Source organism: Danio rerio, chromosome 23, assembly GCF_052040795.2.
Source record: "Danio rerio strain M-AB ecotype USA chromosome 23, GRCz13ab, whole genome shotgun sequence".
NCBI lineage: Eukaryota > Metazoa > Chordata > Actinopteri > Cypriniformes > Danionidae > Danio > Danio rerio.
In genome coordinates this window covers 27,910,419-27,923,047 of record NC_141043.1, presented here as the reverse complement: position 1 = coordinate 27,923,047, position 12,629 = coordinate 27,910,419, and the positions used below count along the sequence as shown (strand labels likewise).

General features: G+C 32.8%; 1 protein-coding gene across 6 annotated transcripts in view; it reads left to right on the top strand.

Annotated features, from left to right (window-relative positions):
* Positions 1 to 12,629, top strand: part of syt6a (synaptotagmin VIa) — a 127,571-nt gene that overhangs the window by 26,899 nt on the left and 88,043 nt on the right. For 3 of the 6 annotated variants that reach the window (XM_087307180.1, XM_087307179.1, XM_087307178.1), the window contains one exon: positions 10,660 to 10,791. The exons of the other annotated variants lie outside the window; for them this stretch is intronic. The gene's annotated coding sequence lies outside the window, so the exon portion shown is untranslated. The remainder of the gene's footprint in view (positions 1 to 10,659; positions 10,792 to 12,629) is intronic. 6 annotated transcript variants of the gene reach the window in all.

Sequence of the window (12,629 nt, the reverse complement as noted above, 5' to 3'; positions counted from 1 at the left end):
TATTTTTATTTAGATGGATACACAGTGAATGCACACTATGTAAATGAAAACTTCTATTTGTATGCAATTAATTGCGATCAATCATTTGACAGCACTAGTAAATATATATTTTAAATATATGCAAATAGACTTTTTTCATATCCATCATTTATAATTTGGTTTAAACTCTCTTTCCTGAAGTGACTAGATCATGTCAGTTTTATAATATTTACATCAGAAGTTCACCTTTATCAGGGATTTCATAACTAAAAGACACTGGTCCAAAGAAACTCAAAAGCCCTGATGTGACTTTTTGCTAATGTCTGATAAATGAGATGTTAGTTCAGCCTAAATCTCCAGCCGGTTCAGTGGTATACGTCTCCTGAACAAACACTGGCGCCGTAATGTATAAACCAGCACATCTGAGATGACAGTGACACACAGCCATGAATTAATTCCACTTCCTCAGCTTGGCACGCAGGAGATGCCATTGCCTGTTTTACTCAGACAGGTGAATGAGTTTTGACATGCGGTATTTTTTATATGGCCTCAGGTGGAACTGCGATGAGACAGAGACATTAATACCAAAGTAAATATGAAGGGAGAACAAGACCACTAGTTGTTTTGTGAACAAAATTGGCCAATTAGACTTAAATAAGAGAGCAAGCTGAAGAGTTTTTGAAATTAGCCTGCTGACAACTAAACAAACAATGATCAAATCAAGGAAACTGAGATACTAATTATCACTCTAAGTATTGTTTGATTGCTTACAAAACAAAAACTATAAGCAACGATGTGGAATCAGATTTCTTTCACATCAGATTCACTGATTACAGGTTAATTGTAATTAACAATTGGTCCGTCTTATTAAACCCACCTAACATTTTTTATTTCATTCTTTATATTCCTTTAATATTACTTTATTGCAGTAATTTCATACTCAATTATGTAGAAACAAGACAGTACATTTTTAATATTTGTTTAAAGGTTCGACAATACAGTATAGCTGAGAGCTGCCATTTTTAATATTTATTACACTTTTGAAAATTAGAACTTGAAACAATCTTCACAAAAAAACATTACAATAAATGTCATATTCGCCTACCTGTGCCCTAAAGCATGTAAATGTACAGAAATTGAACTGAAAGAAATATAAATGAATCCCTAAAGCTACAAACATTATTCATTTCCTTCTTTTTCTTTTGTTCGGTTTTTGACAGGCAGGGCAGCTTGGTGATTAGTTTTTTTTTTTTTTTGCTGCTGAATATGATGTGGAACGGACACACGCTATCTTAAAGGTCTTACCTTCTTTACTATTGAGCCTGCTAGTTGAATCGTAGTTTTAGATTTTGTAAAATCTTTTGCCTTTCTGAGACATAGGGCCCTATCATACAGCTGGCGCAATCTGGCGCAAGGCGCGGCACAAGGGTCATTTTTTGGTGTTGCGCCACGCTGTTTAAATAGCAAATGCATTTGCGCTCAAATGTGCGCCTAAAAAAGCAGCCGTGTTTTGGCGCGTTGCTATTTTGAGAAACTGTAAATAGTCTGATCTATAGACCAGAACAAAGTCGGTCTATTGTGTGGCGCACTACACTACAAACAAGATGCAGAGCAATACACAAATATCTTTACATATGAAAAATATCTAATATCTTAAAGATATATATATATATATATATATATATATATATATATATATATATATATATATATATATATATATATATATATATAAGGATATATACAGGATATAAATATAAATTATTAAAATATTACAAAACATATTAATTCCTAGCCTACATGAAGATTTAAAAACCACTGCCTTACTTTCTTCATCTCGGGAGGCTTTTTCAGTTCATTCAATTTGCTTTTATATAATGTTATTATTATTAGCAGTATTGTTTATTATATCCATATTTATATTTGTTTTATAAAAAACAAGCTTAGATTTGTCCATCTGTCAAATTTTAGACCATATGGGGCATGGCAGGTGTATTTGGAAATAATTCCAATAATAATAATAATAATAATAATAAGTATTTTGACCACACTTGGTTATTGTTCATTTATTCGTTTGCTAGAAATTAGAACTGAATTTAGAAATAGTTTTGAAACAAATCTTTGCGCTTAACAAACGAAATTAATTATTTATAGGCTAATTGATGTCTGTGCGTAAAGGTTTCCCTATCCACGAGAGCAAAAGCGAAAGTGAACTTACTTTACGTCAAAATGCGCTTATGGCGCGACACAGCTGGCTCTTAAAGGGAATGAGAGATGAGGCTCTAATTGGTTTATTCTCAAAACACACCTATAACTCATTAAGAAAATAAACTCAACCCTTTTAGACCATGCGCCATGGCGCAAAGCAGATTTTCCTGCACTGTAAAAACGCCAACTTTCAAAAAGTCCTCTGAACAAAGATTAATAAGTTAACTGAATTTAAATATTTTCATTTGAAATGCTGACAAATAATAGTTAGTTTGTTCAACAAATATGGTGCTTCAATGTGAAAAACTTAAAATATTTCGTTGAACTAATACAAAATTCTTAGTTTTGCGTTGATGCGTGCCCTTCTTGTTGGCGCATGCGCCTTATAAGCTTCTGGCGCATGCGCAATTTACTTCCATAGCTCACTGCAGGGGGTACCTGTCACGTGTGCGCGACAAAACGAACCATCTTTCTTTCTGCGGAGCTACGTGTCAATCGTTTTCATAATCGATTGTATATAATTGTATACATGTTTTTGTGCGATGTGCTACCCATCTGACTGCCCGATCTATTTTACCAGTGTATTAATGATGTGAGAGACCGTGATAGAGCGGTTAAGAGTAATGGTGGGCAAAGCGAGGCTTCGTGAAACACTGAAACAGTCGAAGCAAATGTGTCGAAGCTTCGAAACGTTTCGAAACCTCACTCTACAGTGACATTTAGTGGTCATTTTTTATATGTATTGCACTGAAACAGCTTCAGCAAAGAATGATTGAACAAATTGAGGGATTAAACCCCACTTTGTGAAAGTGGAATCCTTCAAGTAACATAGTACAGTGGTTAAGGTGTCAGACATCCATGCAGGAGTAGTAGGTTTCGAAGCCAGTCAGAAGCAGTTGTTTTAAAATGCTTTAATACCAGTTGGTAATGCTTTGCTCTTGTATCGTTTTCGTTCAACATTGGTCTGATATCCGAATAAACAATTTGTGAATAAATATGTCTTGTTTTTGTCTTAAAACAGGGTTGTTGCTAGATCAAAAACGGTGGCCTGAAGTTATCAAGAATTATTTATATTATTCATTAAATTTCCCATTTATTGTATTTTATTAATGTCTACCCAAACCCTAAACCCAACCATACTGTAAAAATATTTATTATTGTTTTACAGTGTTACAAAAATGATGCTAAATTGCTGGCGTAACTGTAGCTGTATCCTATTTAGGCTACACAAAACAGAAACATGATTAAAATACATAAAACCATGATTTCGAAGTCGGGATTCGAACCCAAAACATCATGCTAAGCATAGAATCAATAAGCAAACCCACAGTGCTCTAAGCCATTTGAGACAGAGATAATTTGGAGACCTTGGCAGTCAAATTAGGATTCACCAGGTCTCGAAACGTTTCTAAGCTGATCGATGCTTTGAATCGCTTTAGTCACGTGACTAGGTGTTTCGAAACACTTTAGTCACGTGACTTGGGTGCTTCGGATCATGCTTCGGTGCAGTGATTCGAAACACTTGCGCTTCGGGATCTCGACACTGTGTCAAAACATCAGTTTCACGTCAGCCATCCCTAGTTAAGAGCAGGCCAACGACGTTTCTGCTAAATCATAGGTATGTATGTCTTTTTTTGTTGTCATCTAACGTTATATTATTTGATATGTTGGCTTTGATGTGCGCGTGTATCCTAATACGGAACTATTTGTTATAATTTAGCCGTGAGTTACTTGTTTCGTGCACTTGGTTTTGGCTATTTACATCAATAAAAGTTTAGAGTGAATGTATTTGAAACAAATAGCGATTTCAATCGAGTCATTTGCTTTAATAACTCACGATTAATACAATGAGTATCATATAACATACCAGATCAGGTATCCAAGTCAAATATAACATTATGTCCTGTTTATCTAGATTGCTGTCAGCATTGCGCACATCATAACCTTTTTTCCCTTCGAACCAGAGCCAGTGGAACAAACGGTGACGTGTTTAACTGTGTAATTTGTGTGAAAATCGTGTGATTTTCATGTAATTCATTGCTTGATTTGTTAGCTCGACTAAGTGTCTATCATATTCAGACCAACTTGCTTTAACAGTCAGCTAGCTTTTATTTACATAAAAAATATAAAGGGCTAAATATATATTTTTCTTTCTTTTTGCTCAAAAGGACTGAAATATTGACAATGACATAATTCAATGCAAGATTTCCTTGAGGAGGTGAGACTTGTTATCATCAGTGAAATTTGACGGTCATTCACCAGCAGATGCAAGAAACCTTTTCTCTTTGCCCAAAAGAAGTTGTTGAGATTTAGCCAGGAAGAAATTAGAGAGAGATAACCTGGACTTTAAGGAAGAGGTAAGTCACTATATTGCAATTGCTTTGATTTCATTCAAGGTAGTAATGATAATGCTAAAAATAACAAACAACATTATTATTATAGGTAATTCAAAATACATCTGTATTCAGCATTTGAACATTTAAATATTTACATTTACATATATATATATATATATATATATATATATATATATATATATATATATATATATATATATATATATATATATATATATATATATATATATATATATTATGTGTAAAAATTAATATGTATGTTTTTTTTGTATATTGTAGATCTGCACAGAGTTTTCTCAGATCTGTAATGTAGATCTCCTGAGACAGTTAATCGAGTGACTTGATAAATATACAGCACCTCTCCTGAAACTCTACAGAAAAGAAGGGATTCAATGGGTCCAGAGATGGATACAACTTTAAACAAGATGGATGAGCAGGTACTCATTAAGATTTTTTTTTTCTTATACACCCGTCTGATGTTTTTAACATGTGCAACATATTTTGTCCTGTCAAGAATTTCATGCTCAGGTAATACAGTCTAATAAAACGTAATTGCAACAATTTAATTGTCCAGCCCTTTTGCATTAATTTTAATTGTGTCAAGTTGTGTTTTGATTGTGAGATGGAAGTAAGATAAATAACAGATGTTTCACTTGTTTTGAGTGACCATTTCAAATGAATACATTCAAAGAGGAAAATAGAAAATAATAGCTGTAGTTTTTAACTCAAAGTAATTGTCACATGAAACTAAACATTTTTCTAAATTTGCCAACACAACCATTATCAAATTCCATTGTATGGAAACCACAAAATTCTTTTTTAAAAATAAAGCCATGTGTTTTTTCAACAGCATGAATAAAATACTATACTCATTTAAATGTACTAAGTACATTTTTACTTACAAAACAATAAGATTGTAAAACACCCTTTGTAAATGACTTTCCTTTAGGTCACTGATATTGTCACCGATCGAGAAAGAGCAGCTCTTGAGGGATTGCCAATTTTTTTTCGTAAAAATTCTGCTTGCTTTCTCAAGATATGTCTGGTAAGTTACCCATTTTCATACCCTATTCTACATTTATTAGTCTGCTTGGTAACACTTTTAATAGCTGCACGCTATAAATAATTTATTTAGTATTAGCGAATAGTTAATTTATTTTCTGTTAAGCATAACTCTACATGAAGTGCTCAATGATTGTATTTTTTTTAACTTTAATGATTCATTTGTATTACTAATTTAAGTATTGCATTATTTACAAACCAGTTATTTGGTCAGTTGGTGTTTTTAAGATCATTCAGAATGCTTAAGTACACGATTAATAAACTATTCAAATTAACATTTAAATATCCTAATATTAAGGTATGTAATAATAGTTACTTTGTATGTTAGTATATGCTTTATGAGCTTAACTTCATCCAGTTGTGACCTAATCTAAAGTGAGGACTATTTATGCTTTATAAATCCCTTATGAATGACAATTAAAGGCTCAGTTATATTCTAAACAGGACAATAAACAACTTTCACAATTGAAACTGTATCAAATAAAAGTAAATCTTTGCAATTTTATGTAAAATAAAAGTTTAAAAAATTGCTAAATATTAAAAAGTTGTCAATATATTGTTCAATTATTATATATTATAGACTATTCAAAGTGTTACTGTTTGTATGTACGAAAGTATTACATGTTTTTATTTTCTTTGCATAATAGTAATAACATTAATAAGTAGTAATTAATATTACACATCAATTAATTTTCCCATTACTTAATCTCCTATAAGGACACGGACCCTGAAGACCACAGCACCAGAGATTAAAGGATTGGAATCTTCACTGTGGTGGAAGATGATAATGGCACTTCTGCATCCCTGCAATATGTGATGAACCTCGCTAAAATCTTGGAGGAGGCCATAGTACTTCAGGATATCACACATCTGCCTGCAGCCTTCGCTTACTTGTTCAGCCTCTTGTATAGACTGAATATGGAACACCCAAAAGAATTCAAATATACTTTTTAAGTGATTCAGCATGTTTTATGGAGGTTGGTGGCACATGATCTGCGAGAGTTCAGTTCATTCATTCATTCATTTTCTTTTCGGCTTAGTCCCTTTATTAATCTGGGGTCGCCACAGTGCAATGAACTTGTTTTACGCAGCGTATGCCCTTCCGGCTGCAACCCATCTCTGGAAAACATCCATACACACTCATTCACACATACACTACGGACAATTTTAGCCTACCCAATTCACCTGTGCCACACGTCTTTGGACTGTGGGGGAAACCGGAGAACCCAAAGGAAACCCACGTGAACGCAGGGAGAACATTCAAACTCCACACAGTAACGGCAACTGACCCGTGACCACTTCCTAATGTGCCACTGTTTCAATGTTTTGAGGTCTGTTTTTGGACTTTATGTACTTTGTTGACAAAAGTGCAGTACACTTTAAAGACTGTATGAATGGAGTGGCTTTTAGGGTTTACTCTGATTAGATGATTGTATATTCACCTGGTTTGAGTGTTTAGACACACTAATAGCTTGGTTTTAGTAAGTTTGCCAGTTATTTTATGTTGAGGCAGTGTACAATCTTTTCAAATCTGGAAACATTCAGTACTAGTTGTGTACAAACTAGCCCAATGCTAAACACGGCTAATGTCAAATGCTGATTTTGTATGCAAATGTTTTGGATTGTGATTTGAACACAGTTAAAAATAAAAAAAAAGTGAATTGACTATTCTTGTGTATTTAATTTGAATCCTAAAAATTAATAGTAAATGCATAATGAATCAGTTTGTTTTATTTTGTTCAGTAAACTAAAAAAATCTTGTTGGGTAAACATAATCATTTTTGTTCAGTAAACAAAAGATCTTGTTGAATAAACGTGAAAATTTTTGTTCAGCAAACAAAAGATCTTGTTGAGTAAACATGATAATATTTGTTCAGCAAACAAAAATATCTTGTTGGGTGAACATGACATTTTTTGTTCAGCAAACAAAAATATCCTGTTGGTTGAACATGATATTTTTTGTTCAGCAAACAAAAATATCCTGTTGGTTGAACATGATATTTTTTGTTCAGCAAACAAAAATATCCTGTTGGTTGAACATGATATTTTTTGTTCAGCAAACAAAAATGTTTTGTTGGGTTAACATGATATTTTTTGTTCAGCAAACAAAAATGTCTTGTTGAATGAACATGATATTTTTTGTTCAGCAAACAAAAATGTCTTGTTGAATGAACATGATATTTTTTGTTCAGCAAACAAAAATATCCTGTTGGTTGAACATGATATTTTTTGTTCAGCAAACAAAAATATCTTGTTGGGTGAACATGATACTTTTTGTTCAGAGAACTAAAGAATTCAACAAAATATTTTGAGTTCACTGGTCTTCAAACCCTGTTTGTTGAGTTAACTCAAAAAGCTATGTGTGATAGGTTGCCTAATTATTTTAAGTTTACTCAACTTTTTTTTTTACAGTGTGTCCTTAAATTAGCAAAAATGCGTTCTGACACGCCCTGAAAGCGTTTGCACCCTGCGTTTTGCGCTCTGCGCATGGACCATCAAAATAGAGCCCATATTCTTAAATGTGTCTTATAAATACTTCTTTTTTGGTCACTTCATGATTTCACTGACAAAATACCAATGATGCATGTTCATTTCATTTGTGCTTTATTACTGTATGGTAGCGCTTTTATATTACAACATGTGCCACTGTATTTATGAGTGTAATTTAAGAGCACATGCTTTGACACTACATTATAATGGCTGACAGCTCAGGAAATGTGTTTTCTCATCGCTCTGACAGCCGTTCACTGTTGTTTTACTGAAGGTCCCTCATCACATGTAGCTTTTTCATGCTTGTTTGACTGAGCCATATGTCTAAATAAATGCATTTCTTGTCATGAAAGCAGAACGGAAGCAGAATTGTGAATAAGGTGGCCAACCCTAGCTCTGCCCCTCTAGTAATTGCCCTATTGGTAAGCCCCACAATGCTTAGTTATTGTGGTTGACTCATCAAGGAGCATTCAAGTAAGACTTAAAGGATTAGTCCACTCAAAAATTAAAATTCTGTTTTTAATTATTCACACCCATGTTGTTCCAATCCCTATGAGACCTTCATTTATCTTTATAACACAAGTTAAGATATTTTAGATGAAATCTGAGACCTCTCTAATTCACAATACAAAGCAACTTTCTTGACAAGCTTAAAGTCCAGGCAGTATAATGCTTGTGTGTTCTACTGCTGACCCTAAAGACAAATAAGCTGCACTGGCCATAGTTAACATGCACCTGACATGGGAGAAAAAATATAGGTGAACAAAGTAGTATTTACAGGTGTTTTGGTTGTTTTTCTGGACTTTGAACATCTTGAGACTATAGAAAATGAGAATTCTCTCAGATTTCATCTTAAATATCTTAAATTATGTTTCAAATATGAACATTGATCTCATAGGATTAGAACTGCATGAGGGTGAGTAATTAATTACAGATTTTTCTTTTTTGGTGAACTAATAGTTTAAATATGCTATGGAGAGACAATTTTAATATAGACTATTTTATATGGTTATGTCATTTTCCCATAAACATTTCCTGCTTGTTGTCAAGCTATTTCATAACTGTAACAAGAGGCAAATCTTGGAAGCTTTCGAAATGAAAAATGTAAACCAGGAAATACGTTAGGACCATTGTTATTCTTTACATCACCATCATAAAATGGTCTATACAGTAAAATAAGCCTGATCTCACGAGGAAACGTAAGTATTTTACGTTTTGTCAGTTTAGTGGCTAATTCGTACAAATTCGAGTTCAGTGATATGAAAATGTACAATTTTTAAATGGAGGTGTGGCACCCAACCCCATCCCTAACCCCAACCGTGATGAGCAAATCATACTAAATTGTACGAATTAGATCATACGAATTCATACGAATTAGCCACTAAATCAAAAAGTTACGAATTGCTGTGAGATTGCGTTGGTATATGATAGATGAGATTTATTTGGGTTTAAAAATTGCAATGTAAGTTGGATAAGCTTAATATACTGGTCACAGTAAACATTCAGGCCTGTTTATGCACTAATAGATGCAAGCTAAATGCAGAGGATGTGTTACTACATAGCAATTGTGAATGAATAACTTAAGGTGATGTTAGCGGGGTTAAAAGCATTACCTCAACTTCCTAGATCAAATGTAGTTGTTGATCTTCTGGATGTTAAGTTGACTTGTTTGAGTTAAAAAAATAGAATGAAATCAATTCCTCTCAGGATACTGAATTACAAGGATCCCAGGCACATTGTGTTACTAATTGTGTAGGATACATGCCATAAAAACAAGAATCTTCCAATATTTCTTTGTCGCTGAAAGTTCATGTTCATGTGGAACTAATACTGCTATTGGCTGATCTAAAATTGGAAGGGGCTGAATGTGGAAGGGCTTACCATAGGGTCAATTGCCTAATTTTGTTTTACTGCGTTAAACTGAAAACATTTATCAATTGCCTTAATGAGCAAATGTTGACAACACTAGACTGAGAGCTGAAAGAAAACTTCTAACAAAATCAACTTTGTATGTAAAACAAATTAATGTGACTAAACATCAAAGCGTTGAGCTGTTTGTGAAATGGAGCCACAGGTGAGCAGAGTTTGTTCTCAGTCTGAGTGTTTGAGAGTGATATTCAGGCTCTGTCCTCTGTAAAAAGCTTGCACCACATCATTTGCATTCCACTCGTCTCTGTGATCTCCTGTTGGATTAAATCAAAGTTGGCCATGGATTTATCTTCTTCTCTTTCATTTTGCTGTTATCAAAAGGTTGATTGTGTGCAACCCGTTTCATTAAAGCACTATGCTGGAGAAGGAAATAACCGGTTGCACTCGCTGCTCGCCATGCAGCATTCATTTTAAAATATGTAAATGTGATTTTGATTCATTTCACGCTATACTTGTTAATGGAATTATTGGACTCAAATTTTGTCTTTCTAGTAGCTTTATTTTATTGTGGTAGTTGGGTAATTTCATTGTAAATGGCATCAAAGTGGTTTGTTTATGCATGTATGCAGCTGTCATATTCCGTCTATTTATTTTAATTAATGAGTAATGTTTATTTTAAATATTTGTTTTATAGATGAATACAATTTTCTAATGATAGGCGTCATGGTGGCGCAGTGGCTAGCAGTATCGCCTCACAGGAAAAACGTTGCTGTTTTCCAGTTTTGGGTTGCAGCTGTAAGGGCATCCGCTGCGTAAAACATGCTGGGTAAGTTGACGGTTCATTTGTAAAGGGACTATTTTCTCAATGAAAATAAATGAATGATTATACTAATGATTGTATAAATACTACATTATTAAATCTACATTTAGCTGTCAGTTGTCAAATTGACTTAGTCTACTAGAGTAGTTAATATATAGTCTTGAATAAATGTTTATATTAAATAAAATTTGTCATAAACTGATGTTAATATATTCCCAGTACTAGGTTTCAGCTGGAAGGGCATCCACTGAGTAAAACATATGCCATAATAGCTGGCGGTTCAGTTCGCTCTGCCTCTGAAATAGAGGTGAAGGAAAGTGAATAAATAAATGAATATTTACAGTATATATTAATCATTAGTTTTATGTCAGGTTTCAAAGTGTGTGTGTGTGTGTGTGTGTGTGTGTGTGTTTGTGTTTGTGTGTATATACAGTTGAAGTCAGAATTATTTGCCCCCCTTTGATTTTATTTTTTTTTATATTTCCCAAATTATGTTACGGGGCAAGGAAATTTTCATAGAATGTCTGAATATGTTTCCTTTCTTCTGGAGAAAGTCTTATTTGTTTTATTTGTCCTAGAATAAAAGCAGTTATTAATTTTAAAACTAAATTTTAAGGACAAAATTATTAGCCCCTTTAGGCTAATTTTTTTTCCCGATAGTCTAAAGAACAAACCATCGTTATACAATAGCTTGCCTAATTACCCTAACCTGCCTAGTTAACCTAATTAACCTAGTTAAGCCTTTAAATGTCACATTAAGCTGTAGAAGTGTCTTGAAAAAAATCTAGTAAAATATTATTTACTGCCATCATGTCAAAGATAAAATAAATCAGTTGTTAGAAATGAGTTATTAAAACTATTATGTTTATAAATGTGTTGAAAAAATTGTCTCTCCGTTAAACAGAAATTGGGGAAAAAAATAAACAGATATTAAATATATATATATATATATATATATATATATATATATATATATATATATATATATATATATATATGCTTATTTAGAATAATAATTCAACATAATTAAAAAAAAGAAATAATTATAATAAGATATGAAAAAACATTATATATTATATAAAACATAATACATTATATTAAAATATAAATACATTTTAATTTTAACTTTAGTTTATTTTCAAATGTATGTTTATTGTCACTGGTATTTCTGTGTGCATTCAGTTTGCATGTTCTCCCCGTGTCTGCGTGGGTTTCCCCCATAGTCCAAAACATGCATTATAGGTGAATTAAACAAGCTAAATTGGCAGTAGTGTATGTGTGTAAAAGCAGGAGAGTATGGGTGTTTCCCAGTTTTGGGTTGCCGCTGGAAGAGCATCCACTGCGTAAAACATATGCTGGATAAGTTGGCGAGGTGGCGACCCCTGATTAATAAAGGGACTAAGCTGAAAAGAAAATTAATTATTTATTGTCTATCACATTTCATTATGTATTCTATACAAAATGTATATTAAGCATTAATGTATATATTATATAGCATATATTAAGCATTGATTCATGTATTATTGTGTATTATTATTTTATAGATAACATGAATGTGCCTGTATAAGTAAAATATTATATTACTATATAAAATACTTACTAATATCCTACTAATAAAATGCTAAATTTTATTAATATACTCTTAATAAATCTCCCTCAGATTAAACCATTCACTTGAGTATATAATGTTTAATGAGAAAAAAGCTTTATTCAATCCATTACTCTTAGCCACAGCTGGAAATGACAAACTATATTAGAAAAATGCTCTGTCTTCCAAGAGGTTTCTATTAAGAGAGAATAATTAGCATTCAGGCCGAGATATTTGATTACAGGGTTCAACATGT